This window comes from Ciconia boyciana, chromosome 1 (genome assembly GCF_034638445.1).
Source record: "Ciconia boyciana chromosome 1, ASM3463844v1, whole genome shotgun sequence".
Taxonomy (NCBI): Eukaryota; Metazoa; Chordata; class Aves; order Ciconiiformes; family Ciconiidae; genus Ciconia; species Ciconia boyciana.
This window is the reverse complement of record NC_132934.1, coordinates 94,300,774-94,328,490: the sequence shown is the minus strand read 5'-3', so window position 1 is coordinate 94,328,490 and position 27,717 is coordinate 94,300,774. Positions and strand designations below refer to the sequence as shown.

Below are 27,717 nucleotides of genomic sequence, written 5' to 3'. Positions count from 1 at the left end.
TCTTGGGCTGCAGACAGCCTACTAAGCAGATTTATTTTTTTTTTTCCCAAAGTCAGGAATATCAGGAGCCCTACAGATCCTGGCAGCCCTCTCGGGAAGGAGTGTCCAGGATTTTCAGATTCCTTGCCCCAACAGTCTAGAAATCAGAGACTCACAGATGCTCCCCTCCCTCTCCTGCCATCCCACTAGGTGGGCTGAAAGGGAACAAACAAGCTGCAGCTTTTATGGCAAACCCAGGGGTTTTTGAAATTGGAAGCCTGCACTTCCTTGATCTTCCTCAGCCCTAATTTGTTGAAATTAGCAAACCAGCATTTTTCAGACTGCTGTTCTGTGGAGAGCTTAGCAATTATCTTTCATTGCAGTTTGGAGTGAAGACAGAATTACTGATTTTCAAAGTCATCTGCAATGTGACTTTACTGTTCTCTCTTCCTGCCTCTGGTTTGGGAAGTGTGAGAATTGTGTCTTTGGAAAGACTGATGGGCAAATACAAGTCTGAACAAGAAGTAATTAATAATTGTCTGCAGATATTACAGTGGCTAGTTTGAAGAGGAAAAGCCTCTGACAGATTAAAAAGTATGCATTTCCAAAAATTACTCTAACCTTTGCCATGAGAATGGAAGAGATTTAAAGGAAAAAACAATATTAAAACTACAGTGAAAAAATTATATGTGGAGAATTGCAAAAGTATATCTAGTATGACCACTGTTACAGCTGGTTTCACCTTACTACCTTAGTACTTTTTTAGGGATCAGTTTTACTGAAAATGTTGAAGATGCAATGTTTGGCCGTTGAGCTGATTAAACTGAGCAAAACCAGCTTTCCCTAAACAACAGAAAAAAAAAAAAAAATGAACCCCGTACCTTTGAGTAGGAAATAATTTCTTAAACTCAAATACCATAAACCGGAATTCAACAGAGTGCCTGAAACAGATTATTTTATCTACCAGCATCTTTCAGATGAAGTGTATCCACAGTCCTCAGAGGCAACAGAGAGACAGACAAACTGATTTAAATAGTGGGCAAACAAACAGAATGCAGATCTGACCATCTTGATGCTTGTCTGTGGTCTAAAACAATTCTACTCCCACACGTGTGTTTAAATTCTATACTATGAACTTTAAAAAAATTTTTTTTTTTCAAAGCAAAAAAAATTAAGGATGAAAGATGCTCCACTGTGGAGTAAGTAAGCACTCATTTGATTAGCATATTTGATAGTTATGCTTGCTGAAAAGGAACAGAAAATGCAATTGCCAATGTAAAAAAGAAATAAACAATGATTGGTATCCAGTCCATGGACCTTGCTTTATCAACTAGAGGGGAAAGAAATTGTGACTGTTATTAGTTCTTACTTTCAGCTAAACAAGCTGCTTTTTTTGGCAGAATTGGTACAAGTTTCTTTGCAGGTTTCACCTAGGCAGGATGGTCAGACTCACATTTACTAATACTTGGGCTGATGGGTGTGCTTTATCAACTATGGGAAAAAATGTCCATGATATACCAGTGTTAAAAAAAACCCAAAAAACAAAACCTAAAAACTTATTCATACTTAAGATACAAATTTTCTGCTGTTTGTTTATACACCTGGAGGCTCAGCTGCATCTAATGGTTTATCTTACTATCTTGTGTTTTGTCCCTGAACACAATATGGTCAATTGTCAATATCAAATCTGCCAATAATTTATTTTGTAAAAATCAAAAGACCCAAACCTAATTATTACAAATAATAGCACATGTGTAGACTAAAGAAATATGTTTGTGTCATGGTTTAACCCGAGCCAGCAAGTAAACACCACACAGCCGCTCACTCACTCCCCCCCAGTGGGATGGGAGAGAGAATTGGAAGAGCAAAAGTGAGAAAACTCGTGGGTTGAGATAAAAACAGTTTAATAGGTAAAGCAAAAGCTGCGTGTGCAAGCAAAGCAAAGAATTCATTCACTACTTCCCATCAGCAGGCAGGTGTTCAGCTGTCTCCAGGAAAGCAAGGCCCCATCACACGTAACGGTTACTTGGGAAGACAAACGCCATCGCTCCGAATGTCCCCCCCTTCCTTCTTCTTCCCCAGCTTTATATGCTGAGCATGACATCGTACGGTATGGAATAGCCCTTTGGCCAGTTTGGGTCAGCTGTCCCAGCTGTGTCCCCTCCCAGCTTCTTGTGCACCTGGCAGAGCATGGGAAGCTGAAAAGCCCTTGACTAGTGTAAATATTACTTAGCAACTACTAAAACATCTCTGTATTATCAACACTGTTTTCAGCACGAATCCAAAACATAGCCCCATACTAGCTACTCTAAAGAAAATTAACTCTATCCCAGCCAAAACCAGCACATTCTCTACCGTTTATTCCATACCATTTATGTCATGCTCAGGTCTCACACTATCCAATACATTCTCATTACCCACCATCACCCTTCCCATTCTTTGATACAAGACACAGATATCATTCCCTTAGTCTATGGACCACCCCTGTAAAATGTCCATAAATGTCCACAGAATGTCCCCTGAGTTCATTTAGTCCATGCATTTGGGCGCCACCTGTTATGGTGGTCACTCAGGACAGCAGAGGTGGTGTGTTGCGTGGAGTTACTGGGTACCAAAGCCAGCTCAGTTCAGGTCACTGCTGCACTTGCACTGCTTCTTGTAAGGCTTGTCCTCCATTGGTTCAGGTGGTTCTGGCTATAGTAATTCCTATAACATGCAACTCAAATCCCAGGTTACAACGATTTAAAGGTATATCCATTACAATTTCCACCCCTGGTCCCTTTGGACCAGACCATTGGGTTTAACATTGCAATGGACTCCTCCCCTTGCCCCTGCTCCGGCTTGGACTTATCCACAGACTGCAGTCCCTTAGGGGTGTACCTGCTCCAAGTGGAGCCTTATTTATGCGCCACAGTCTCTCCAGGGATATACCTGCTGCACCATAGACTTATCCACAGCCACAGGCTCTTTGAGGTGCGCCTATTCCAGCATGACCTTACCCACAGCCACAGTCCCTTCAGAAGTAAACTTGCTCCAACATGGCCTCACCGATGGCTGCAGTCCACCAGGGGTGTACCTGCTCTGTCGTGTGCTTATCCACGGCCACATGCTTTGAGGTGTTCCAGCATGGCCTCATGCACAGCCACTGATGCTTCAAGGTGTACCTGCTGCAGCATGGACTTATCCACAGCCACAGATGCTTCAAGATGTACCTTCTCCAGCATGGACTTATCCTCGGGCCACAATCCCTTTAGAGGTAAACCTGCTGCAGCACAGACAAAACCATGGCCACAGACGTTTCAAGATATACCTGCTCTGGCATGGGCTTATCCATGGGCACAGACGCTTTGGCGTGTCCTGCTCCCATGTGGACTCATCCACAGGTCACAGTCCCCTCGACTCAAGTTCACACTGGAGTTCCAGCCTGTCCAGGACAGCAGCACAGAAACAGCAGCGATGCCCTGGCCATCTGCCAGCCCAGGCACATGGCCATTGCTGTTATCAAAATGTTCCCAGGCACAGCAGAGTAAGATGATAAGCAGTACAGAAGCACAGCAAGCAGCAAAAGCAAAAAGCAGCCGCTAACGAGCATTAGACTCTAATGTACAGTAAGGCAAGCAAGCCCCACGGCAAGAACAGAAGCCTGCTGATTAATAGCTAAACAGCAATAACAGCTATAAATTTTATCTAGCACATTCCAATCAAACCTGTTGTTACCTTGAACCCTTCGAGCCCCATGTTGGGCACCAAAAAGGACTGTCATTGTAACTTCAGCCAGCAACTAAGCACCACCCAGCTGCTCGCTCACTTCCACCCCTGGTGGGATGGGGGAGAGAATTGGAAGAGTAAAAGTGAGAAAACTCGTGGGTTGAGATAAAAACAGTTTAATAGGGAAAGCAAAAGCCGCACACACAAGCAAAGCAAATAATTCATTCACTGCTTCCCATGGGCAGGCAGGTGTTCAGCCATCTCCAGGAAAGCAGGGCTCCATCACATGTAACGGTTACTTGGGAAGACAAATGCCATCACTCCGAATGTCTCCCCCTTCCTTCTTCTTCCCCAGCTTTATATGCTGAGCATGATGTCATATGGTATGGAATAGCCCTTTGGTCAGTTGGGGTCAGCTGTCCCAGCTGTGTCCCCCCCAACTTCTTGTGCACCTGGCAGAGCATAGGAAGCTGAAAAGTCCTTGATTTAGTATAAGCACTACTTAGCAACAACTAAAACATCTCTGTATTATCAACACTGTTTTCAGCACAAATCCAAAACATAGCCTCATACTAGGTACTATAAAGAAAATTAACTCTATCCTAGCCAAAACCAGCACAGTTTGATAAGTTTATCTGTTTGTCCTGTTCTTCACTTGCCTAAAAGCATATCTTGATACTGTAAATCTGCTCATTTGTAATTACTGCTGTAATTTTGTAGGAAAAATTACAGGTGGATTTGCAGCATCTTGGTTCAAAATTCATTTTAGTTGGCTCATATGAACGTAATCACCAAAAACCAACCAAACAACAACAACAAAAACAACACCACAACAACAACAAAACAACCAAAAAACAAGGGAGGCAAGCTCAGTATTTAGTTAGAATTTTGTTCAGAAATGGACCCTGACTGTTTATAATACTGTAACAGTTGCAGGGATAGGTCACCTGGGATAATATGAGAAACGGTTTGTGGTGTGCAAGCAGGCATGGGCATGTGTTGGGGTGGGGAGGTGACAAGTAGCAAGAGGGAGCTCACCAGTGAAACTTTGAATCAGGAAGGGATAACTCAGATTTTCAAGAACTGCCAAATAATTGTAGAAATGTGCTCCTGAGGTGACCTAACAAGTGTTTGTCACACTCAGTCAAAGTCCTGTTCACTCCATGAGAAGGAAATAACTGGAATACATTGTTAATGTGAGTAGCTACAAAAACAGACAAGTTTTCATTGCTTGACTTAGTCAATGAATGTAAAGTTGAACTAACAATTCCTACAAATGAAAATGCCTTCAGGAAACAAGAGTGATCTGGCCTGTGCCACTTGACACAGCGGGCTTGTAATACCAATGGTGAGAGTCCATGAAGTTTTGAACACCATCTCCACAACACTAGTGGCATTTTAGTGTGCTTCTTATCAGGTGCCCCCACACAGCCCTCCTCAGGAAAGCAGGAACTGCAATGAACTGGAGGGGGGGGGGCAGAAAAAAGAAAAAAGAGTTTGCCTCTAATGCAGCCTTGGTGCACTGGCTAGCCAGCACAGCTTCACAACCCAGGTATTTCTGTTTGAACTTTGATCTCCCAGTAACATCCACAGCAGATGACTGCAGATGACTGATCAACACTACTGAATGGCCAAAGTTTGAAAGGAACTAACTGAGGCAAAACTGATGTTAAATCTGAAGCTCAAGTTAGTACCCAGGACTATTAACATTCTTCCTCTGCCCGTGGAGTGGAAGCTCTGAAGGTTTCTAGACAATAAGTGGCCACCTTTAAAAAAAAAAAAAAGTTACAGCTACCCAGAAAAGCCTTAAGCTCTTCTTGATCTGTCCTATTTATTGGATCATGCTTTAGCTCTCTGTAATAAAACCACAAGACACAATCACGGGACACAGTCAACTACACGCACTTAAACCACATGCATATACCCGCTATTCCCTCTCCTCCCTTCATTACGGCCATTTTGAGTTTTAAATCAGATCTCTTGATTAAGGTATAGCTGGCATGCCACAAAATTATTAGCAGTTGAGGATAAAACCAACAGAGAAGTCTAGTAAAGCTATTCTAGGCCAGCATTTCCACAAATGAAGAGCTATACTCACTATGGCACCAATTTGTGATGTCTGTATTTACTCATACATGAGCTGCAACCTACCTCTTCTCTTGGGTGACTATTTTCCACATGGATGGCCTTTCAGTAGTCCTGTTCTCTTTCATATCCTCTCACCAAGCTCCCTCCTTTCTGTTCTGCTCTAAAGCATGCCTATTCCCATGTTTCAGTTTTTCTCCTCAGGCATATCTTATCCTTCAGTATCCTCTTTTTTTCCTCCCTATGAAAAGAATAACACATGTACAAAACACTTCTCTCCCTCCTCGGTCCTCCTTTCACCACGCACATCCCTGATTTCTGTCCAATTTTTCAGCCACTTAGAAAGAGACTCCCCTGATCCCAGGATCTGCTCTCCCAAAAAAAGCCCCTTGAAAAGCCAGCCGTGTACGGTGCTATACCCACTGCTCTCTGTTCTTAGCCTGATGCCTCAGTTTGTCCGAAGTCTGTTGGCTCTAATCCTGGAAAATCTTTGAAGAAAAACAAAAACTTTCAACAAAACTCTTCTACTACTATCAGTCACACTTTTTAAAGATCTATTTTACTTGAACTTTGCTATTCCTGTTTATGTGGTCCTGAATCCACAACACACTTACACTTTGCCTCTACTTAGGCTAAAAAGAGAGAGCATTACTGGTACGATGGATACACCTATATATACACCTACAGTATAACATTTTCAGTAACTGTGGCTCCAGCTGTGGCTATTTTCAAAAACAGTTTAACCGAACTGCTTTTAAAACTACCTAGGAGTTTTAGAAATTTTTCTTTTTAGATCAGTCCTTCATGTAGATGACCTCCCTGTTCCTGCAACAATTGTCAGCACTTTATGCACTACAACTGTGCTATATATAACTAAATACTGTCCTGGAAGATGGTATTTATGCCTCCATCAAGACATACCACTGCTATAGCACCAAAACAGTGGCAGCCAAAACAGTGGTCATACTAATGATTAGTACAAAAGATTTCTTGCACAGAATGTATTAAAGGACAAGTTTCCCACTTGGTTTACAGACACGCATGAAACTGAAACTAGCACCACAGTTAAAAGCTGCTCCTCCAGCTTTAGTCAACAAATTGTGGAACTTAACTGTTTTCTTCTGGTACTCTCATCATTGTTGTTGGAAATGAGTAGGCAGTTTTTCACAAATAGCTCCAACATCTTCCTTGACTTTCAAGAACCCTTGATAATGACCCAACCTGTCGTCATAGTCGGGAACAATGCTAGCAGACACTTTTATGCATGTAACAATCTCTGAAAGTCAAATGAGAAATATAAAAGAGGATACAAATGAGAAAAATATCTTAAAGAATTCTGAAAATGCTTTTGTTGTATGGTGTAGAACATGTGAGCCTGATCTAAACCACTGAAAGCCTCCTGAAATTACAAGTGGACTAAGCATTAGGCTTTACACAGTGGAACAAAATGAGAAGATACAAAGGTACAAAGTATGAAGCCTTTAATACATCTTTAAAGAATATTTCACCTGGGCTGAAAGATGGGAAAATAGATGACAATGAAGCCCTTAACATTAATCACAAACAGCAATTTCACCCAATGCTCCTGTGATGACCTTGATGAATGTGCCTTGTAATAAAATGAAAGCATCAATATTGCATTATGACTTCACCTCAGTGTAGCTGGCAGGTGAGGGAGGGTGCCTATATTAACATTTCTGTTAAAATCAGGAAGGTGCTTTTCAGACAGTGTCCTAATAGCTCCCACATTCAGCACTTGGGTTCATGTTGCAGAGCGGACTCAGAGCCCATGGACTGGATTTCTTTTGGACAAAATAAAATTGGAAGATGTACTAGATAAGCTCAACTTGGGTACTCCAGCTGCTAAAGGGCAGTTAGTCCATGGGACCTGACTAGAGCCAGTCCAAATTAACCACCTTAAAAAAAAGCATATAGTGTAGACACTGGGTCTTCAGCACTGTTTGGCTCCACAAATCAATTCCTGTTGCGCTGTGATACTCACTAATGTAGACAGCCACAGTCACCTTGAGGTAAGATAGATCATTATATGCACAAGTATGCAAGTACTGCCTCTACAACTTCCTCTTAGTGAAGAAAACAAGGCCTCATCGCCAAAAAGTGTTTGGAGTTCTTCCAGTCTTTTTTAATTAATGCTTCAAGAACTGGCAATTAATTTAATTCCTTTTTACCTGGAAGGTGATTGTCACCAAAACAGTACTTGAAAATTTGCAACCAGCAAGGCTTGTACAGACTAGCACTTCTGTGAGTCAGCAAGTAGAAAACTTGGGTTGCTGCACCCCTCTGTAAACACTTCTTGCTGGAAGAAAAAAGAAGCATATTACTGTACCATGCTCTTGTTTTTCTTACCAGATGAAATTTCATATTGATTTCACAAGCATCTCTTTCCTCTGGTTTGTAGGCTTTGTTTTAAAACTGTGGAGGCAAATGCCCTTTTCTGAGTTAATGTACAAATAGAGGGCAGCATGAAAATAAGGCTTTTAGTGTTCAAATATAATCATCACATGCAAGTTTGAGAAATATGGTTAAGTATCACATAAGAATATCCTCTAGAGCTATATCTTAGTTGGTTTTTTTAAAAATTATTATTTTGCTGTTATATTTCTCATTGTTGCTTACAAAGCTCCATTAAGGTTAGCAGTCATGGGAATTTTCCACAAGGTCCCTTCCAGCTACAGGTGTTATTCCTGCAGTGTCCTCTAATACCACTCAGAACATTTCTAGTCAATGAAACATAAGTACCCATAAGTCATTTTATCTACACAATATTCCCAAAGATACTTTGCCATGATGAAATATTTCATGATAGCATTAGACATTCTACCGTAGCCATTGAGTAAATCAGGAAGATTCCCAGCTCCTGAATCAGTGGCCCAAACACATCTCCTCCAACTGTAACATTTGAAGTCTTATAAAAAGTACCAAACACAGCATTGCTCCTGTGAAAAATGGAAAACTTACCTTTAGGCAGCAAGCTGTTCCCAAAGCCAGTGACTGAGAAGGAGAACGGTCTTAGCACAATTGTTCCAATCCATTATTGTTTTTTCTAGCATTCATTCCATTTTGATCAATGTAACTTTCCTCATGGCCTGGATGGGAAAGGATGAATTCTTTACAACAGGTGCTTATTTCTTCACCTTCACAGTCGCAACAATGATCCTCATACACCATGGAAGAGGACAGCTGGCCAAGATTCCAGGCTACCCACACACTTGAATCTGACTTCATTGCACCGATTTAGCTAAAGTAGCTACCTACGTAGACTGACAATCTGAAATTGAACTAACAACAGATAATAGACTGAATCAGCTTCAGCTGTTCATGACTTAGGAAAGGGCCCATAAAAGGTACCTGCACTGATTAAAGTAAATTGATAGAGTCAAACTGATGCAACTGTCTTTATCATCTTCCTCTCAGTTTTTCAATCCTACATTATTTAAGAGGGACCCTGACATAAGATTTTTCCTGGAAAATGCAGATAAAACAATTCACTTCATCTACTCAGAAGACCTTTCTAATTAGAGTGCATATGGTGATTAACTGGAAAAGATCATGACAAGGTGGAATGAATAGAGATAGAAGGCATAAAACCTGTTATACTTAAAGCCTAACACTGCTTGGGAAAGTCTGCTTTTGTGTGATTTCATTAACTGGGGTTATGCACTTGCTGTACTTTGTCAGCCAGACTGCTGGTGAAAGTATTTAATGATGTTTCCTTCAGATCTAGGCACCTTCCAGTCTGTTTGGGTCAATAAAAACTTAATAATGGCAGAGCTAGAAGAAGGACAACTAGGTGAGTTCAACACATCTGGGTTAAAGTAGTTTTCTACTTGAGACCTCACAGTATTATAATAAACACACATGCAACAAAAATAAATGTATGGTTCTACACGGTTTCTCTATCATACCATATTGTTTCACATATTGCCATATATTATGCTATGATCATATATATGCAGTACATACCAACACACTAGGGTTAGTGTATGCTAGTAAGAAAACTGATCTGGTAGGAGAGTAGAAAGAATAGAGTGAACTGAGGTGAGCTGGAGGAAAAAGACAGTGACAGGAAGAGATACAGGACAGGCATAAAAAGATGATAAAGATGAGGAAAATGTGCCTGAACTGAAGATGTATTAGAAGGGTAAGACTGAATTAAGAGAAGAAAACAGCAAGATACTCCAGAATTTCTCTTATAATAATGCTTTCTCCCTGAATGGCTAGAAAAATAATAAACACATCACCCAAATGATTACTAGGGCCAGAACTGTCAGTCCAATTCACACACCTGAGCAACTCACTTTTCACTTGTGAAAAATTTACCTGGGATACAGGCTGTTTTCTGCTGGCATTAGAAATAATATGGCTACCTGTTGCTTACTCTTCCCATTGCAGGGGACAGATCACACCACATGGGCTCAGCAGTCAGTAAGTTCCCTATGTCACTTCTGATCACTTATGTGATCTAGCATTATGTATCAATGAATGGTCCAAGATTAGGATATGTCTAGGAGTGTATACGTCCTCAGGCTTGGACCTGAATTCTGCTTACCAAAAGGGAGAAATAAGCCCTACGCATCTGAAAACTTGCAGACACAGCCACAGACTGGTTGTGAAATAGTCACACAGGCTCAAGAATAAAACAGTCTCCTCTCTCTCTGCCTCACACAAGTTTTTTCCTGGCTTATACAAACACGTAGGCACGAACAAACTGTGAAAAGCGGCCAAGAGATCTTGCATTCTAATCCCTGCTTTGCCAGGGGCTCTGATGTGACCTCAAGAAAATTATGTCACCTTGATTTCAAGTCTCCCCATCCATAAAACTGTAGCCTTCTCTATCCTGTTAGCTGCTTTTCTAATTACTATTTCTTTCCTTTTGTCCATAAGGAATTAAAGCAATTTAGACTCTTTAACATATCCTTCCAAAAAAAAAAAAACAACCCACCCCCAAAAACACCACCACACACCACAAAACCTCACACACAAACCCCAAAACCAAGGGGGATCTTAACTCAGGTTAAGACAGCCACCAGGTCAGTGTAACTTGGGCTGGCTGCAGTAGTTAAAGTTTATAGACAAAACCATAGTGGAACAAGAGAGGCTTACATGAAGTTCTACCTGGAATTGCTCTGTCTTCACTGTTATTTTAGCTGAGTGCCAACATAAGTTCATCACATGCCACTTGCTGGTGTATAAATGTATCATATCTTTTGGGCAGAGATAAGAAGGGATAGATGATGTAGGCACACAAGTTTCACTTCAGTAAGGAGAAATAAGTTAAGGTATATTAGTCTAATTAATCTAATGTAATCTGATTTGGTTTAACCTGCACATTGGGGAATGGAAATAAAGTGTAGATAGTCATGATACTCCTTCCCTATATAAGTAAGGCTCATATGCCTCCAAGTCCCAACCTTGAACTCAGAACTTCAGCACTTTTGAGTATGCGGCCACTGGCATGACAGGTTGTAGACCTGCTGTGAGGTCCACATATGCTAACTGCCAGTTCCCTCTGCAAGGCCCAGTGGAGAGGAAAGGCTGTCAGAGGTTTCGCATTTTGCTGTTTAGGAATGTGTGGCTTTTAGGCTACGCTGAGGCCACCAAAGAGATTCTGGAATTGATTCACTCACACCCCATTTGTAATGTCATGAATGTTGCTGCTCACAGAAGATAAGCCATCAAGATTAGATTAAAAAGAGAATGGTTACATACTGTAGTTCTTTACAGTTCTCAGCAACATTCACTTTCATTCTTCCAGTGTCATGAAAGTGCCTGAATCATGACTGGTATTTTGCAAGCCCTGCTTTGACACACATGTAGCCCCCACAAAGAAACGTGGGCATTCCATTAAGGAAGCATTAATTCGCACACAAGCATGCTGCTCTAAGAAGTGTTTCACCCCCACATGCTGCAAAACGTGATCTCCCTATGGCTATAAAGAAGATTCACTATCATTCCTTGAGAATACAGAACAAGAAGGTCTATTGATATTCTTAGGAAGAGTTACTAGAAATATCATCTTTCCCTGGTGCTGAAAAGCAATTTAAAAGGACAATAATGCTACTCCATGGTGCTAAATAATGTAATATCTGGTGTTTCTTTCTTAAGGCTAACTCATGCAATCACATGACTACACATGACCTTCAACTGCCTTGATAAAAGTAGTCTTTCATCAGGCTGGTTAAAGATCTAAAGCTGAAAAATCTGAACCCCTGGGCAAGATGGCAAATAGAGAAGAACCCAAAGTTCTTCTCTCTCTTTTTCTCCATTATGCATTTTAAACAAATCTTGTGACTTTGAGTCATCTTTGAACAGATGGCTTGGGCAATGTTGCACCTCCTAATCTTTCCTTATGCTTTGCTGATAATCTCAGTGTCCAAGTAAAAATTTTACTTAATGGGCAATATCATTTTAAGATAATTGTGTGGAAAAGATTGTACCTTCCAGCATGTTTGCATGGGACATGGCAGTAGGAGGCCTCACTTCCAATTGCATACTGCAGAGCTGTAAATGCCATTTGAGCAAATGAAACATCAGGCACTGCATCAAGTATCTTTTTCCACCTCATTGTTTTTATTTTACTTCATGGGGAACGACTGTGTATAGAACAGAATAACTACTGCTATGGATGGCCTGCTGCTCAAATAATGAAGGGTGAGGTCGAGAGACTCTGGATTTCTACATTCAGCTCTACAAGATTTGAAATGTGGCTCTGGTGAGATCAGACGCAGCCAAACTATATCCCTTAGTTATGACTACTATTAATATCTAGTGTATTGCATAGCTCGTAAGACACTCAGATCCAGACCCCTATGATATTACACACTGTATAAATGCAGAACAGGAAGACTGGCTGAGCCCCTAGAGTGCTTACTACCCAATGACTCATACAGTCATTTTTGGATACTCAGCTTGAAACACATTATGCTAGTTTTCAGAAGTCCCAAGGGGAAGCAGCTCTCAGCAGTAAGAACCAGAGCTGCAGGTCCTCAGTATCCTTCAAGATGAGGCTCAAGAAGTCAACAAATTCTATCTAAGATCCTGTGGCCAGCATTTCTGGTTGGCAATGTTTTTTTTAAAAGCGTATGGTCTGCCAACAGGAAACTAAGCTGTTTTAATAGGGCCCAGCACATAGCAAGTCTCCCAGATACTGAAGCTCACAGCATTAGCAAACGTTCTGAAAATGTTGGTAGCTGTTCTTCTGCTCATCAGAATGTACTGTGAAGCAGGACTCACCTATGTTCTGCAAAGGGTTCATTAATCATTGCTAAATGTTTGACGGTTAGTATGCTTTGACCAGCATGCCTCAAGAACACTAATAAAAAAATATGAACAATCAATTTCTTCTCAACTAAAGCACCCCATATACTATCTAGGCTGTTATAATAAAACAACAGTGAACATGAACAACAAAAAATACTAAAAAAAAGCAAAGCAGCATGAGTCCCAAACTGCTGCTATTTAATTTCATGCCAGCACTAAGCAATGCAACAATATGCTAAAAATTGGGGGGAAGGCTTTTTACTAAATCTGCACAACATAATGTAAGAAGCAGAGAGTATCATTACAGACTCACTTCCTACAGGGAAGACAGGCGATTACCACAATTTCCCAAGGGGCTATAAAGTACATGAATGAACCTGAAGTCCTGAAATCCTATTCAGTGCCTAATACAGTTCTATTTTGACAAAACTCCACTGAAGTCAACTAGAACTTCTGTTCAGTTGAAAGACAAGCTTAACAGAAGCAAACCAGCTATGTTATCCCTCTCTTCCTTCAGTAAGGCTCTCTCCTTATTTGCAAAAAGAGGTTTAGGCTCCACTCTCCCTGGATCCTCCCATGCTGAGTCTGGAACCTACTGGAGGCTTTGAATTCAGTTATTGAATTTGTGTCCTTTTTCTTTCTTTCGTTTAGGACTCCAAGCCTATCTGAGATTGTGTTCCAAGGCTTAATTTTGTTTCATTTTTTAAATCTTGTATACAGTACACAGAAAAGTGGCCAGCATTTCTTGTTTAAATGCTGGGTATTTTGCTTCTGATTTCAGTGAAGCTAATTATTCAGTATGTTTAGTAGGTCTACTTTAACCTCAGATATCCCACGTACTCAACTATTTATGCATTTTAATCACTCATATTACAATGCCAACACACCACTGCAGTACAGGCATATGAAATGGCTGCCCTCTGCAGTTGATACTCCTTCACAGGTGCTCAGCAAACATGGCAATTGAAGAACTGGAGTTTACATGAGGGTTTAAATGCCTTGCCAGAGAGTCTTTGAAAGGTATGCTTTTTCAGCAAACGTACATAACTTGCTTTCATATACTTTAAGTTAAGCATCCAAGGTTTTGAAAACACAGGTAACAAAGCAAAGTAACTGCAGTATGGAATTATCTGACCAGGCTATCACTCAGTCACATACATTTTTGATACTAACAAGTGGGAAGCCTCCATTTCCTTCTCTCTGCCACTTTCTTCTCTCTCAATGCTACTGCTTTGCCACTTCTCCTTAACACTCTAACTAGTTACCCTGTGGTATTGTTTTAACAAAAGGTCAAGTCGATCTTCAATAGAAAAAAAAAATGTCATTAGGTACCCAGTTAACAAGAAAAACATATCTTACAGTTTCCTTTGATGAAAGTAACTAGTGATTTATAACTAAGAGGAAGAGGAGCTTATGTTTAGAAAGCAGGGCTGTTATTTTTTTAAGCAACTTTAATGTTGCCAGCAACATTTCCCTGAACATGTGTCCAGCTTCCTCTGAGAAAAGTGCAGTGGGTTTAACAAGCCTTGTGCCTCCAAAGCTTTCCAGAACTTAAATCTACCTTTTTCACAAGAGAGGCAGAATGTGTGTTGCTCCTCCATGTATTTGATCTGTCACCTTCCCTCTAGTTTCAGTGTTCTTTCAAACCCTTTCATCTGAACAGAGCTGCAAAAAGAACCAAGATGACAAGCTAGATGCTGTCTCATGTTTAGATTTATCAAAACTTAAGTAAAAAGTGGAAAATGCATCCTATTTTCTGTTTGTGGCTGCAATTGTGTATGTGATACAGCATGTGGCTTCTAACATATCTGGTGCAAATGCAAGAGCATATATGGGTCTTTTAAGCACCCTAAAAAGTCAATTGGCTTTGCAAGGTAAGACACCTTTGCAAGGTAAGACACAGGTGAGTCCCAGCTGGCAGACATAAATGTCCGCCAGACCAAGAAAAGGCAAGAAAGATAAGCATGAAAGCAGCTCTGAGGTCAACACTTCCTCCTCTCCACCCTTCCCTGCCACTGCAGAAAAGCTCAACTGTCTGATACGAAGGAGAAAAGTGTTTTTCAGCCACCTCATTCTTGACAGAAAATAAGAGACCAATTCTGTGATGTTTGTGCCTGAGTTGGGACACTTGTTGAGTGGAAGGCACCAGCAAAGTACAGCACCATCCATGAAGACTTTTTGGCATCGGTGCTAAACAGTATGGCAATAAAATACTGTTACCAGCTCTGTGTAACTACATTATTTTTTGTTTGCATCATAATAGCATCAATGGACCCAAATGGGGTATACACTGAAAAAATCCAGAGACTGAAGCTCAGACTTCTCTGATTTTAAAAGAAGAGCCAACAAAGGGACATCTATGTACCTTTGGTATTCTGTAGGATGTGTATTTTGGGTAAGGTACAGCTGGAATTTCTAAATTAAATCTCTAGCTGATCTTAAGGACAGCTCTTCAATAAAGCATGAGGAAGAGAATACAAATAGAACAAAATTCAAATGTATTACTAAATAAATCATTGGTGTTTCTATCTCTTGCAGAAACAACCGGAGTATTGCCTAGAAGGGATGAGAATATCCAACACTCCTCTGCAGACCCTGGAAAAGCAGTCATGTGGGACAGAGAGCAGGAAAAGAGATAAAGAAGGAAAACGTATCAAAGTCAACATGTCTGATGTAAGATGAAAATTTTCCAGTATCAACCAAATAAATAAACAACCAGTTTATAATTTGTCCTTTTCTCTAGTAGAGAGCTTATACCCATGAAAGTACCCTAGTATAACAATTTCATCAGAAATGGCTAAAGATTCACTCTCTAAAGACAAACGGGACTTTCACCTTGACAAATAAAGCAAATACTGAGTTGCATGTAATTCTCAAAGGAGGCTTGACATACATACAACAAGACCTTACAGTTCTCCAACTCTCCCTCCTTGGAACTCTTTGTATAGTCAAGGATTTATTTTACAAAGGTCTAAGTACCTTCTTATGGTAAATTCAACAAAATCAGAGTTCTTTGAACTCTGGCCTTGGTTGTATCAGAATGAATCTGAAGCAACCCCACTGTGTTCTGCAAGTTCCTTCCAACACACAGACAAAACAGAACTCAGGCTCTGGAGCTCAGGTCCTGGCCTGAGTTGGAAATGAGACAGATAAGTACTTTTGGCTCCATAAAAGAAAAGCTCAATATACTGACAAGATAGTCACCTTCATTTACTTCCTTGACTTGTCATCAGGCACTGAACAGTGCATATTTTAGTACTGGGAACTAATTGGAATGGATTGCTGCAAGACACTTATGAGAAGTTGCCCTTTTAATTTGTTTTTTTCAAAATAATAATCTATATTGACATGCTATTTTGCTCCTGCAGAAGCATAGAGCAGGGGCACTGCTTTTACTGTGAACCTTCTTGTTTCTGGCAAGTATCCTAGATTTTGTAATTTAATATTCCTGCCAAAAGCACTGGAAACATTTGAGATGATCCTCATGGGATTAAGGACAAACTGTGGATTACATTCTTGGCATTGGACTACACTGGAAGCCTGCATTTTTCTTGCTGTTCCTGAATATTTGTGAGCTAACCAAATACGAGCACAGCAGAATTAAAAGTAAAACAACATCAAGTTACTCTTTCTTCTCAAACCATCCCAGGATCTAATGCACTCCTGCTCTTAGTCTAGGGAATGTGTTTAGGTCAAGCGGATGTGTTTATGCTCATTAACCTTGCATATTAACAAAGTGAGAACAGGCTGTGGTGTAGCTGAGAACATGACTTTTACTTTTTTTCTGCACACTAGAAAATGTGTACCCGGCCATGAATCCTGCTCCCGTTTTACTGATGTAGGGGGTCAGTAACACAAGGATAGCTACAGTGAATCAGACCAAATCTATAAAAAGAGAGGCTCCTTCCTCTGACAGTGACCAATAATGGGTACGTTGGGAAAGAGTACAACAAACAGGGCAAGATTGACTCTTCCTCTAATATACTCTAGTGAGATATGGTCATTTGCTGTTCAGGGACAGCCAGAGCCAGAGGCTGGATTTGTATCTGTGCATTTAAAAGCCTTTCTATTATTTTCTTCAGTTCCTTTTTTGAGCCTATTTATACTCCTGGTCTCCATAACACCCTGCGCCCATCAGTCTCATAGTTTATTTCTACTGTGCTATGTAAAAAGAACTTGCCTTTGCTCGATTTAAGCCTGCTGCCTAGTAATTTCAATAGGCACTCTGACTTCTTGTCCTGTGACAGAATAACCCCCTCCCTAACCACCCGCAGACCATTATGTTGAATACCAGGTCATCAGCAGTAGAACCACTATCACCACTATCTGTCCCACCACTCTCTGGTGGGGCAGGGGTTGGATTTAGAAGTACATAAGGAGATATATAGACAAATCAAAGAACTTGAGTTTTATCTTTTGCCATCACTATATCCACAAATTACAGGGAAAACTTTCAGAAAAAAAAATACATTGAATGTCAACAGTTTCTGAACTTACTAAATAATAACCAAAGCCCTCAGAGATCTAGTAGGTCTCCCTTGCAGAATAAGCCCAGGGTTTTGTACTTTAAACAAAGAAACTGCTCAAGCTAATGAATGACAGCTGTTAGAGTTCACCTCCCAGTATTTCCAGGAAGGGCTGGAAAACATCCTAGCTGAGACATTTTTCAAGATCCAAAGACTTCAGCACTGAAAAAGTCAATCAAAGATATCAAACTGCTTGAATGCAAGCTGTAACTTGCTATCCAAGATTATGAAGAATTTGTAAAAAAAAAATTATACAAGACAGTGTACAGCAAATCTTAAAACATATTCAAACATATAAAACTGTTGAAAAGTTTAAGTAATTTGTCTTTTACAAAAGCGCAATTGAAATAACTGAGCTACAGATAGCACATCCAAAACATTGACTTCAAATTAGCAAGAAATCAGTCAGTTTAAAGATTATAAGAACTTAAGAACCTTGCCTATTTCCTATGTTGTAAGATTATTCTTCAAAAAAGGTGTATGTTCTCTAAAATGCTCATGCTCTTGTGAAGCCCCCAGAGTCATCCAGTATATAATATTGCTGTAATCATGTGACAAAACTGCCCTGAAAACGTTAACAGGAATGAGTCAGTATGAGTAAAAATGCAACAGGAATGAGTTTTTAGAGAGGTATCTTCCACAGTTCCACAGAGAGTATTAACACTGGTATATGTTTTTGAATTATCTAGAAAAATGCTACAGCAATATTAAAAATAACTCACTTTTCTGTTACATTGGACAGTTCAAATAATGCTCCAAAAGTTTACCGGACTTGATGCATAGTTCTAGGATAGGTTAATATTGTATGTCTAATATCCTTTCCTTTACTTCTTATAGCTAAATATAAAATGAGAAAGAAATGGATCACAATGATAGAGGAGGGTCACACTGATACCACAATGAGGCAACGGAACAACTATTCAGCTAGTGCATCATGCCTCTATCCTCCACTTCCCCCAGTTAACAGATGTAGCCCCTTATCTATTTAAGATAGAGACTGTAAAAACACTAATGATGGATTAAAGCCCAGTTTTTAAATGCATTTTGATACTGTGCAACTCAACTTGATTACCTAAGAGACAGCCTATCTTAAGAATCAATAAAGGCAGGTAAGGCCCTATGTCCCATGGTTTTCACATGGCCACTTGTTTTAAAAATAAAAGCCATCCTCTCACATCTTCCTTTGATAGGTGAAAACAAGAGAACTTCTCTAAGGCCTCTTATTGAGAAATTTAGAGGTAGAAATCCTGTTTCTCCAGGAAGCAGGCACAGTGCTGCTATGACTGGTCAGTATCTCACACTAATGGAGAATGAGGAAGTCCAGAAGAGAGGAAAAGTGTGAAACTCGTGAGAGAGGAAAATTTGCAGTAGTTTTCCACAAGTAAGAGTGGAAAACAGCTCTCTTGTGAAAAGCAGACTCAGGACAACAAGCCTAAGGACTTGTGTTTCCACAAGAAACAGGGCCCTTGGGGAAAAAACAGTGACAAGCATGTGATAGTCTAGCCAGGGACTTTCAAGGTGGTTTTGAAGAACAGGGGAAGGAAGGCATCAGGACAGGGCTCTGGGTTTTATGACGCTGAAAAAGAATGAAACTGAGGAAGTACCCAGAAGGGGAAGATAACACAGTGCTGAGATCCAGGATTGTTTGGGACACTCTGTTTCATTTAAAAGCTGAAACAACAATGAAATCCCACAGAACTCATGACAAGGCATGCTCTGGCAAGAAGGCAAAGTTATATAAATAAACAAAAAAGGAAGTCTGATGTTGTAGGGCAGCTGTACCACCTCAGCATCCTACACCTTATCAGCATTTTTGAGATCTCTGGTAAGGAGTCATACAGAGGAAGTTCTTGGCAGACACTAGTATCAGTAAGAAGTTGATTCTGTGGCTTTCAATATGCTGGCCTGCTTCTCAAATCCATTTTAGTCCTTGCAAGCCACAACATACCCAACAGGGCTCCCCTGGAGTAGTTCAGCCCACTTGGGAAAACTAACTTTTAAAAAGCATTAGTGGTTTCCAAACTAACTGTCACAAACTGCCCCCAGAAGCTTCTGTTCTTTGCCCTTGCTGTCCACCCTCCCTCAAAGTACACCACCTACATTCATCTGTATGGGGGTTCTTCCATTTCTCCACTCCAGCCCAGTCCCCAGAGTCCCTGCTCATACACTTGCCTCTGCGGTCCCCAGCCTCATCTCCAGCGTGATTCTTTCTGCTCTGGTGACATTGCCCCATCCACAGAGCTAGACCAATGTGAGATGAAAGATTAAGAAACTCAGGCAACAAAGGAAGTGAAAGTTGTGATTCAACAGATGGTGGTTCCTCTTAGGCAAGACTAAAATCAGAGTGTTGCCAAGGCATTTATTGACTGGTCTTTTCAGGTGCTCTTTTTCAAGCCAGACACAAGAACAGGCAGTGACAAAATGTTGTTCTTTCTTTCTCAGAGTTTTGACAGAAGAAAAAGTTGCTCAAGACAGTGGGTTAATTTAGAAATCCACTAACCTGTTGATGAAGGTCTGCAGTGTTTCACTTAAGAAACGTGCATTTCACAGGTAAGCAGTATGTTCCTGACACATACTTTGCATGTGGTGACAGTGGTCACCATACAAGGAGCTAGTGGGCTAGGATTCTCCTCCCTGGTGAAGAGACACCTTTGGGAGGCCTGATGGCATGGACAGGAACAACTCTTCACTGTCTCTTCAGATATTCAAGAACCAGGAGCCATCAATGAAGCTAACAGAATCTGGGTTCTAGACAAGCCCTACAGATCACAGAGCTCCTTGCTGGAGGATTTTCTAGTTGCAGAAAATTCTCAAGGGAGACTGAACAAGCATTTAGAGGAGAGATCTATTGATAGTCACCAACTAGATAAACCACACCAGGTTCACGAAATCCCTAAAGTGAAAACACACATATGCTAGGAGAGTACCCAGGAGAAGTATCATGCCTCATTCTTCTGCTTCCCTGGTGTCTGCTTTTGGGTTTGGTTTGCTTTTAGTCAGCCAGCTCAGTCTGTACTTGGTACAACACTACCAATCTGTTCTTTGCACCTTATGAGGGCTGAACCTGTCCCCTCAGCACCATTTCTGCCCTGGCGGACATGGCAAGTCTCACCAGGCCACTCTTAACCGTGCTTCTTGTGCACGAGAGCATGTACAAGCGCTTGGACAAGAACCAGATCCTCTTGCTGAGTTTCTCACAATTCTGCTCTGAGATGATCTCCCACCTGCTCTCCCATCATCTCTTCTTGCAGTCACACCGCTGTCCCCACAGAGCATGTGTGCTTCCTCACCTGCTGGCCTGGGTGGTGTGAGCTAGGCAGGGCTTCCCTGAGCTTGGGCCAGCTGCTTCCCAGAAAGTACCCTTTCACATGCTAAGCTCCTGGCAAACCATTAGACAGTGAGCTTGGGACCATTGCTGGAGATGGGGAGCAGGCAGATGCTTGGGCTGAACCAGTCTGATCATTTGTACATATGTTACTTTAAAGGCACAGCCCTCACTGACACTCAGGGTCATGCACGTGGGGTGCTGATTGCACCAAGAAGTGCCTTTGTATCATTGAGAATTACAAGTGTTTTGAAAACAGAAGAAATACTGATAAATAACCTTACAATCCTAACAGGTTTCTATGCTGAAGTAACAGACCTCATTCTACCTTACCCTGTCCTGCATTTCATACCCACCCTGCAGGAGAAGAATGACTATATTAGATCTAAACCAATGGAGAAAATCAGGTCTGACAGTTAGATCTGGTCATTGAATAAGGGTCATTGCAAAACCTGTAGTTAACTTCTACGAACTAACAGCATGAGGAAAGAGTAGCTCTTACTTGACAGTAATTAATGTAATAAGCAGGCCTTATGATTAGTTTTCTGGAGGCAATGCAGGAAAACCAGTTTATCTTCTTTGTCATAAAACTCCTGCCTGACCTTATCCCTGCAGTACAGTGTAAGGGTAAGATTAAGAAGGTGCATTAAGCCTACAGTTCCACCAGATGGTAAAACAGCCCCCCAGCACCAGGTTAAAAATGCCACAGCCAGGAACCATGATGAGTCCTGAAGTGCCAGCTTCTAAGTGACCACAACACCCCTCTTGATTCTTACACTGGTTGTCTTCCTTGTCAGCGAGGGTGACCATAGCACCTTTTTCCGTGGAAACTGCTTTCCTGTCCTAAAGCTCTCTGTTGATTCTCCACATATGCATCGCAACTCTCCCTGCCACTAGTCTTCTTGCTAATGCTGCCTTGGGCAGTGGCACTGATATAGCTGCTACTTCCAGAAGTCTGACCAGCAAGTGCAGGTTGTGAGATTCTCAGATTTAAAAATCTTGAAAACTGCAGCAAGCTGTACAAAACAAATATGAACAATTACAAAGTTACTGGTGTGAATATGATTTAGTCCAGTTGATTAAAGATGAACTAGAACCTAATGACATAGCTTTCATCCTGCCACCATGCCTTACACCAGGAAAGGTTATGGACACACGATACTCAGACAGCACTGCAGCTCTTTTAACCCAAGTTGCTGCAGTTACCACAGCCAGAGAAAAATTTTAGCATCTCTCTTGCAAGAGTGGGAAAGACCTTATTTTACACCACGATAAAATATATAGTGGTTTCTGACACCCTTAGAACCAAGGCTTCTTGATGGGCATTACTGAACTTAAGGGAGCATAAGCTCGGGATTTTAGATCTACAAGTTCAAAGTTCAGTTCTGTAATTATACAGGAGCATTTCAAAGACTATTAGTCTCTGGAGCTCTGTAGAGCTGCCCAGAGCAGTTTCAACCATGCTATCACAGTGTATGTCTGTTACTCAGAAATAGCTGCAGACACAAGTCTCTTAAGACTTGTGAGCTAACTCAGCTGGTCCTTTAGCTTAACCATAAACAACACACTGATTATTCCAGGGAAGACAGAAGGGTGTGTATTTTGGCTTCTGGATGGACTTTCATAACAGCAAACATTACATTTAGTCTGTATAAACAGCTACAGTGGCTGTAAGAAAAAAAAATATTATGACACTAGGTTAGAGGAGTAGTGTGTTTGACCTGGATCTCAGTACAAGAAAAGAAATAGGGAATCCACTTCCACATATCACTTCTGCTCGTTCTTTCCCTTTCCTTGGAAGCCTGGGAGAGAGGTCATGCTTTGGCTTTTTAGCCTTGATGAAGCCACATATGCAATAGCTATGGTTTTGGAAAATTTGTGATGTTTTATGAAGATGGTGTTATGTAATAGCAAATCTGAAGGCAGAGCTGAAGGAAGGGCGCAGACGAAGCAGGAAAACAACGGACAGACCTCTCATTGGGAAGATTGCAGTACCCAGCCTGGAATACTAGTACATTTCCAGAGGAGGTTGCATGCAGCACATTTTAGGGCCTGATTGTTAGTGCAAACCTCTCCAGCAGACTCACTCTCTTTGAGCAATGGTACATTTCACTTTTTCTCTTCTCTTTTATTAACTTTGCAAAGGTGATCAAGCATTAGAGGAAGAAAGGCTTTCCTAAGGCATTTCATAACTTCTCTTACCTTCCAGGAAGTAGCCTGAAGCAATTTCAGCACAGCAGCTTCTTGTTCTGTAGTTACCCTTTCCCTCCTTCATATACCCAGGAGAATCAATCCTGCATTAAAAAAAAAAGGAAAAAAAAAAAAAGAGGGATTCCTATTCCAGACAAATTACTGAGATGACAGATATACAAGGAAAGGTTTTCATCTTTCTCTTACAACCTTCACATCACCTACTGCTTCAGCTCAGTCCCCAAAACTTTTATTTCTCTCTGACACATACTGAAATACTAACTTAATTCAACTTATCCTGTCATGCAAAACCTTTGAGCTGGCCTCTGTTAAACAAGAGTACTTGTCCAACTTTGCAAGCCCTCAGCATCACTTTGAAGTTACAATCAAGGCTTTGTGTGATAAACTGGGTGAGACTGGCTCTTTTAACTTTAGAAGTAATAGAAATGGGGAACTTGAGGGGGAATTTTTCTGTTCTCAACAAATCTTTTTCTTCCAATTTTCTGATAAGCAGCTGCATTAATTCAGTGTTCAAAACAAAAGTATTAAACAGCCTCAGTGAAACCATTATGCCTGTCTCAGTCTGAATCAGACCTGATCGTGCTTCACTACCTTAGAACATACAGTGTCTCTTGTTCTTTTGTTAATACACTCTTTGTGCGTAAATTCTCATTAAAAAAAAAAACCAAGGTAGACAGCACCTAAATACATGCAGCAGAGAAGCTTCAGAGCTCTTTTCAAAGTACAGGTAAAACAACAAAAAAAAAGGAAGGAAAATTAGCAATATTCTTTTCTTCATTGGAGGTCACCTTACATAAAACCATAGATAAGAGACCAGTTCTTCAAATCATCTTCTTGAAATCACTGTAGCCCTTCAGCCTTCTCTAGAATCACACTCATTTGAATCAGTAGAGGTTTTGGCTACAAAGCAAATCTAAATGGCTTCACTCTCATTGAAAACAAAACCCACCACAAGACCCTCACTACCACAGATATGAAAGATATGAAAATGACCCACTAAGTGATACAATATTCAAAGTCATCTCATCATGTAAATTTCCAGTCAGACTTTTAAAATTGACATGAATATTTCAAAGGGAAGTCAAGACTAGATACGAGAAAAAAATTCTTCCTGGTGGGGGTGGCGGAGTCCTGGGGCAGGAGCCCGGGCATGATGAGGGAGGAGGTTTTCCAAATGCAGCCGGACAAGGAAGGCCCTGCACAACCTCATCCAGCCTGGGAACAGTGAATCTCTGGGGCTGGACTAGAGACCTCCAGAGGTCCTGTCCAGCTGAATTACCAGATGTTATCAAAGTCTGCACTCAACCTAATACAGAAAAAAAAAAATCATTAAATGCTCATCAGCATGAATGCATTTTACATGTCTTTTGGCCTCAGCATTTATTTATTTTTTCCATTATAGTAGTGTCTAAGAAACCCACTCAAAGACCAGAGCTTTACTACAGTAAGTAGCATGGAAGTGCACAATGCACACTGATTATCATGAAAATGTTTAGGTAAATCCAGTGGATGCAATTCAAGAAGAAACTTGAGCTGTCACAGCCAGCCCTGGATAAATAACTGTGGAAAGAGCTGCTTAGTACAGCCAAATTAAGCAGACTTGCCACTGCCCCTAATATGGTAGTGCCCTTCTCCCTCAGCCACAGGTCTCTCCTGCAAATAATGACACACTCCTTCCCTCACTATCACCAGGGGCTCAGGTCTCCTGACTCATCAGGGATCCTGTCCTCCAGCTGATGGCAGAAGAAAGCCCAGCTCAGAGGTCTCCTTCTTACTTGCAGAGCTTCAGCAGCTTCACAGCATCCTCTGCTGTCAAAGAGCAGAATCAGATCAGAAATGAGGAAACGGACTGAGCCTTCGAGTGAAAGTTACCGCTTTTCACAGACCTTCCTCCCCCCACCCCCAATTACCCTACAATGAAAAGAGACAGATAATGAAGCCCTGATCCATATTAGGGACAAACCTCCTTGCCTTCCACAGAGCCACCCTTGAAACTGATCTCCTCTTGGGTAGAATCATAGAATACTTTGGATTGGAAGGGACCTTTCCAGGTCATCTAGTCCAACCCCCCTGCAAGAGCAGGGACATCTTCAACTAGATCAGGTTGCTCAGAGCCCCGTCCAACCTGACCTTGAATGTTTCCAGGGATGGGGCTTCCACTGCCTCTCTGGGCAACCTGTTCCAGTGCCTCACCACCCTCATTGTAAAACATTCCTTTCTTAAATCCAGTCTAAATCTGCCCTCCCTTAGTTTAAAACCATTACTCCTTGTCCTGTCACAACAGGCCTTGCTAAAAAGTCTGGCCCCATCTTTCCTGTAGGCCCCCTTTAAGTACTGGAAGGCTGCTATAAGGTCTCCCCGCAGCCTTCTCTTCTCCAGGCTGAACAACCCCAACTCTCTCAGCCTGTCCTCGTAGGAGAGGTGCTCCAGCCCTCGGATCATTTTTGTGGCCCTCCTCTGGACCCGCTCCAACAGGTCCATGTCCTTCTTGTGCTGAAGACTCCAGAGCTGGACGCAGTACTCCAGGTGGGGTCTCACCAGAGCAGAGCAGAGGGGCAGAATCACCTCCCTTGACCTGCTGGCCACGCTGCTTTTGATGCAGCCCAGGATACGGTTGGCCTTTTGGGCTGCGAGTGCACATTGTCAGCTCATGTCCAGCTTTTCGTCCATCAGTACCCCCAAGTCCTTTTCTGCAGGGCTGCTCTCAATCACATCATGCCCCAGCCTGTATTGAAAGCTAGGATTGCCCCAACCCAGGTGTAGGACCCTGCACTTGGCCTTGTTGAACCTCATGAGGTTCACACAGGCCCACTTCTCCAGCTTGTCCAGGTCCCTCTAGATGACATCCCGTCCTTCTGGCGTGTCAACTGCACCACTCAACTTGGTGTCATCTGCAAACTTGCTGAGGGTGCACTCAATCTCGCTGTCAATGTCATTGATGAAAATATTGAACAGCACTGGTCCCAGTACAGACCCCTGAGGGACACCACTCATCACTGATCTCCATCTGGACATTGAGCCGTTGACCACTACCCTCTGGATGCAACCATCCAACCAATTCCACATCCATGGAATAGTCCATCCATCAAATCCGTATCTCTCCAATTTAGAGAGAAGGATGTTGTGGGGGACCGTGTCAAAGGCTTTACAGAAGTCCAGATAGATGACATCCATTGCTTTTCCCTTGTCCACTGATGTGGTAACTCCATCGTAGAAAGCCACTAGGTTGGTCAGGCAGGACTTGCCCTTGGTGAAGCCATGTTGGCTGTCTCAAATCACCTCCCTGTCCTCCATGTGCTCTAGCATAGCTTCTAGGAGGATGATCTGTCCCATGATCTTCCCAGGCACAGAGGTGAGGCTGGGTACTACAGGTGCAAAACAGTCCTGAAATAAATACCAGAAGCTCCCTGTTTCCAAGGAACAGTCCCATACTAGAGCACAAACCTTGCAGGGCTGAGCTTTTGAGGTAGCTGTTATTTTTCTCAGCATAACCCTCATATGGGTCCTCAATCAATGACAGGTTTAATAAATGTCATTACTTATTAGAAAATAATAATATGCTTATTTAAAAAGATAACATTAGTAAGTCAGCTGTTTGATTTGAAAGAAAACTCTCATAGCTCAGTTCAGCACAGTACCATCATCAATGGCTGCACTGTCACTTACATGCTTGCTCATGGAAAATTGTCATTTCATTTGTTCGCTCAAGTCTTTTATCATCGTGCTGGTGGGTTTGTTGTATTGTCCCACTGTTGATACAGCTGATGTTGAGGCAGCTGAGAAAAGAGAAAATCATTTTAATGGATCCAGTGCCAACATCAGCACCAAGAAAAATCAAACTCTGAACTGTAAGTTGATGCTATGCGGTACCTTTCAACATCTGGCTCTACATAACCCTTCTCCTTATTACTCTAAATTCTTATTTTATTAGGAAAAAAAAAAACCAGTGCTTCAACTTTAGAAAGAACAAAAAGGGATAAGCATGTGCCCTCTCAAATCCATGGGAAATATTCCCATTGCACTAAACTGGCAGTCCCACAAACTGGTCAGATTCTAAAAAAAACATTACTGCAAGTATAAAACCAGCAATGCCTTTCACAGGTGAGCAATTCCACTCGGTTCACAAGACAGCTCAAGAAAATACATCTTTACTCCTATTCCAGCCATGCCTGGCCCTGTACAAGTCTTTACTCACATGACTCTGCAGTCTCAAGCAGCTGCATTGATGAAAGCGATTTATTTGATACTAGTACGCAGAAATGTTTTATGGGCGCAAGGACAGCAGCCCCCTCTCCCAACGCCGCACCGGGCGGGCTGCAGCTCCCGAGCACTCCCTCCACCGCTGCCTCTCCCGGCCGCAGCACCCACACGGGGCGGACAGCCCGACGCCAACCCAGCTCCGGGGGCGGCCGGCCGCGGGAGCACCCGGCTGGAAGGGTTACGGGGCGCCTACAGCCTTACACCACCCCGCCAGGACGAACGCTCCTGCACAGACATACGTCCACATACCTAAACCCGTATTTAGATACCGCGCGGAGCGGCCCGGCCCCGCCCCGGCCCGGCCCCCGCCCCCGCCCCCGCCCCGCTCCGCCTGGCCTGGCC

General features: G+C 41.9%; 1 long non-coding RNA gene across 3 annotated transcripts; it reads right to left on the bottom strand.

Moving 5' to 3' along the window:
* Positions 1–1,760: 1,760 nt before the first annotated feature.
* Positions 1,761–27,608, bottom strand: LOC140661254 (uncharacterized). Of its 3 annotated transcripts, XR_012045687.1 has the most exons (9): positions 27,311–27,608; positions 26,782–26,891; positions 23,107–23,198; positions 8,752–8,879; positions 7,962–8,089; positions 6,885–7,048; positions 5,839–6,013; positions 4,726–5,149; positions 1,761–4,139 (listed from the first exon to the last, which is right to left on the bottom strand). It is a non-coding gene; the product is annotated as an uncharacterized lncRNA (long non-coding RNA). The 3 variants fall into 3 exon arrangements; XR_012045683.1 differs by having other exon boundaries at positions 1,761–5,149; XR_012045685.1 differs by lacking the exon at positions 4,726–5,149 and having other exon boundaries at positions 1,761–4,157.
* Positions 27,609–27,717: the final 109 nt, after the last annotated feature.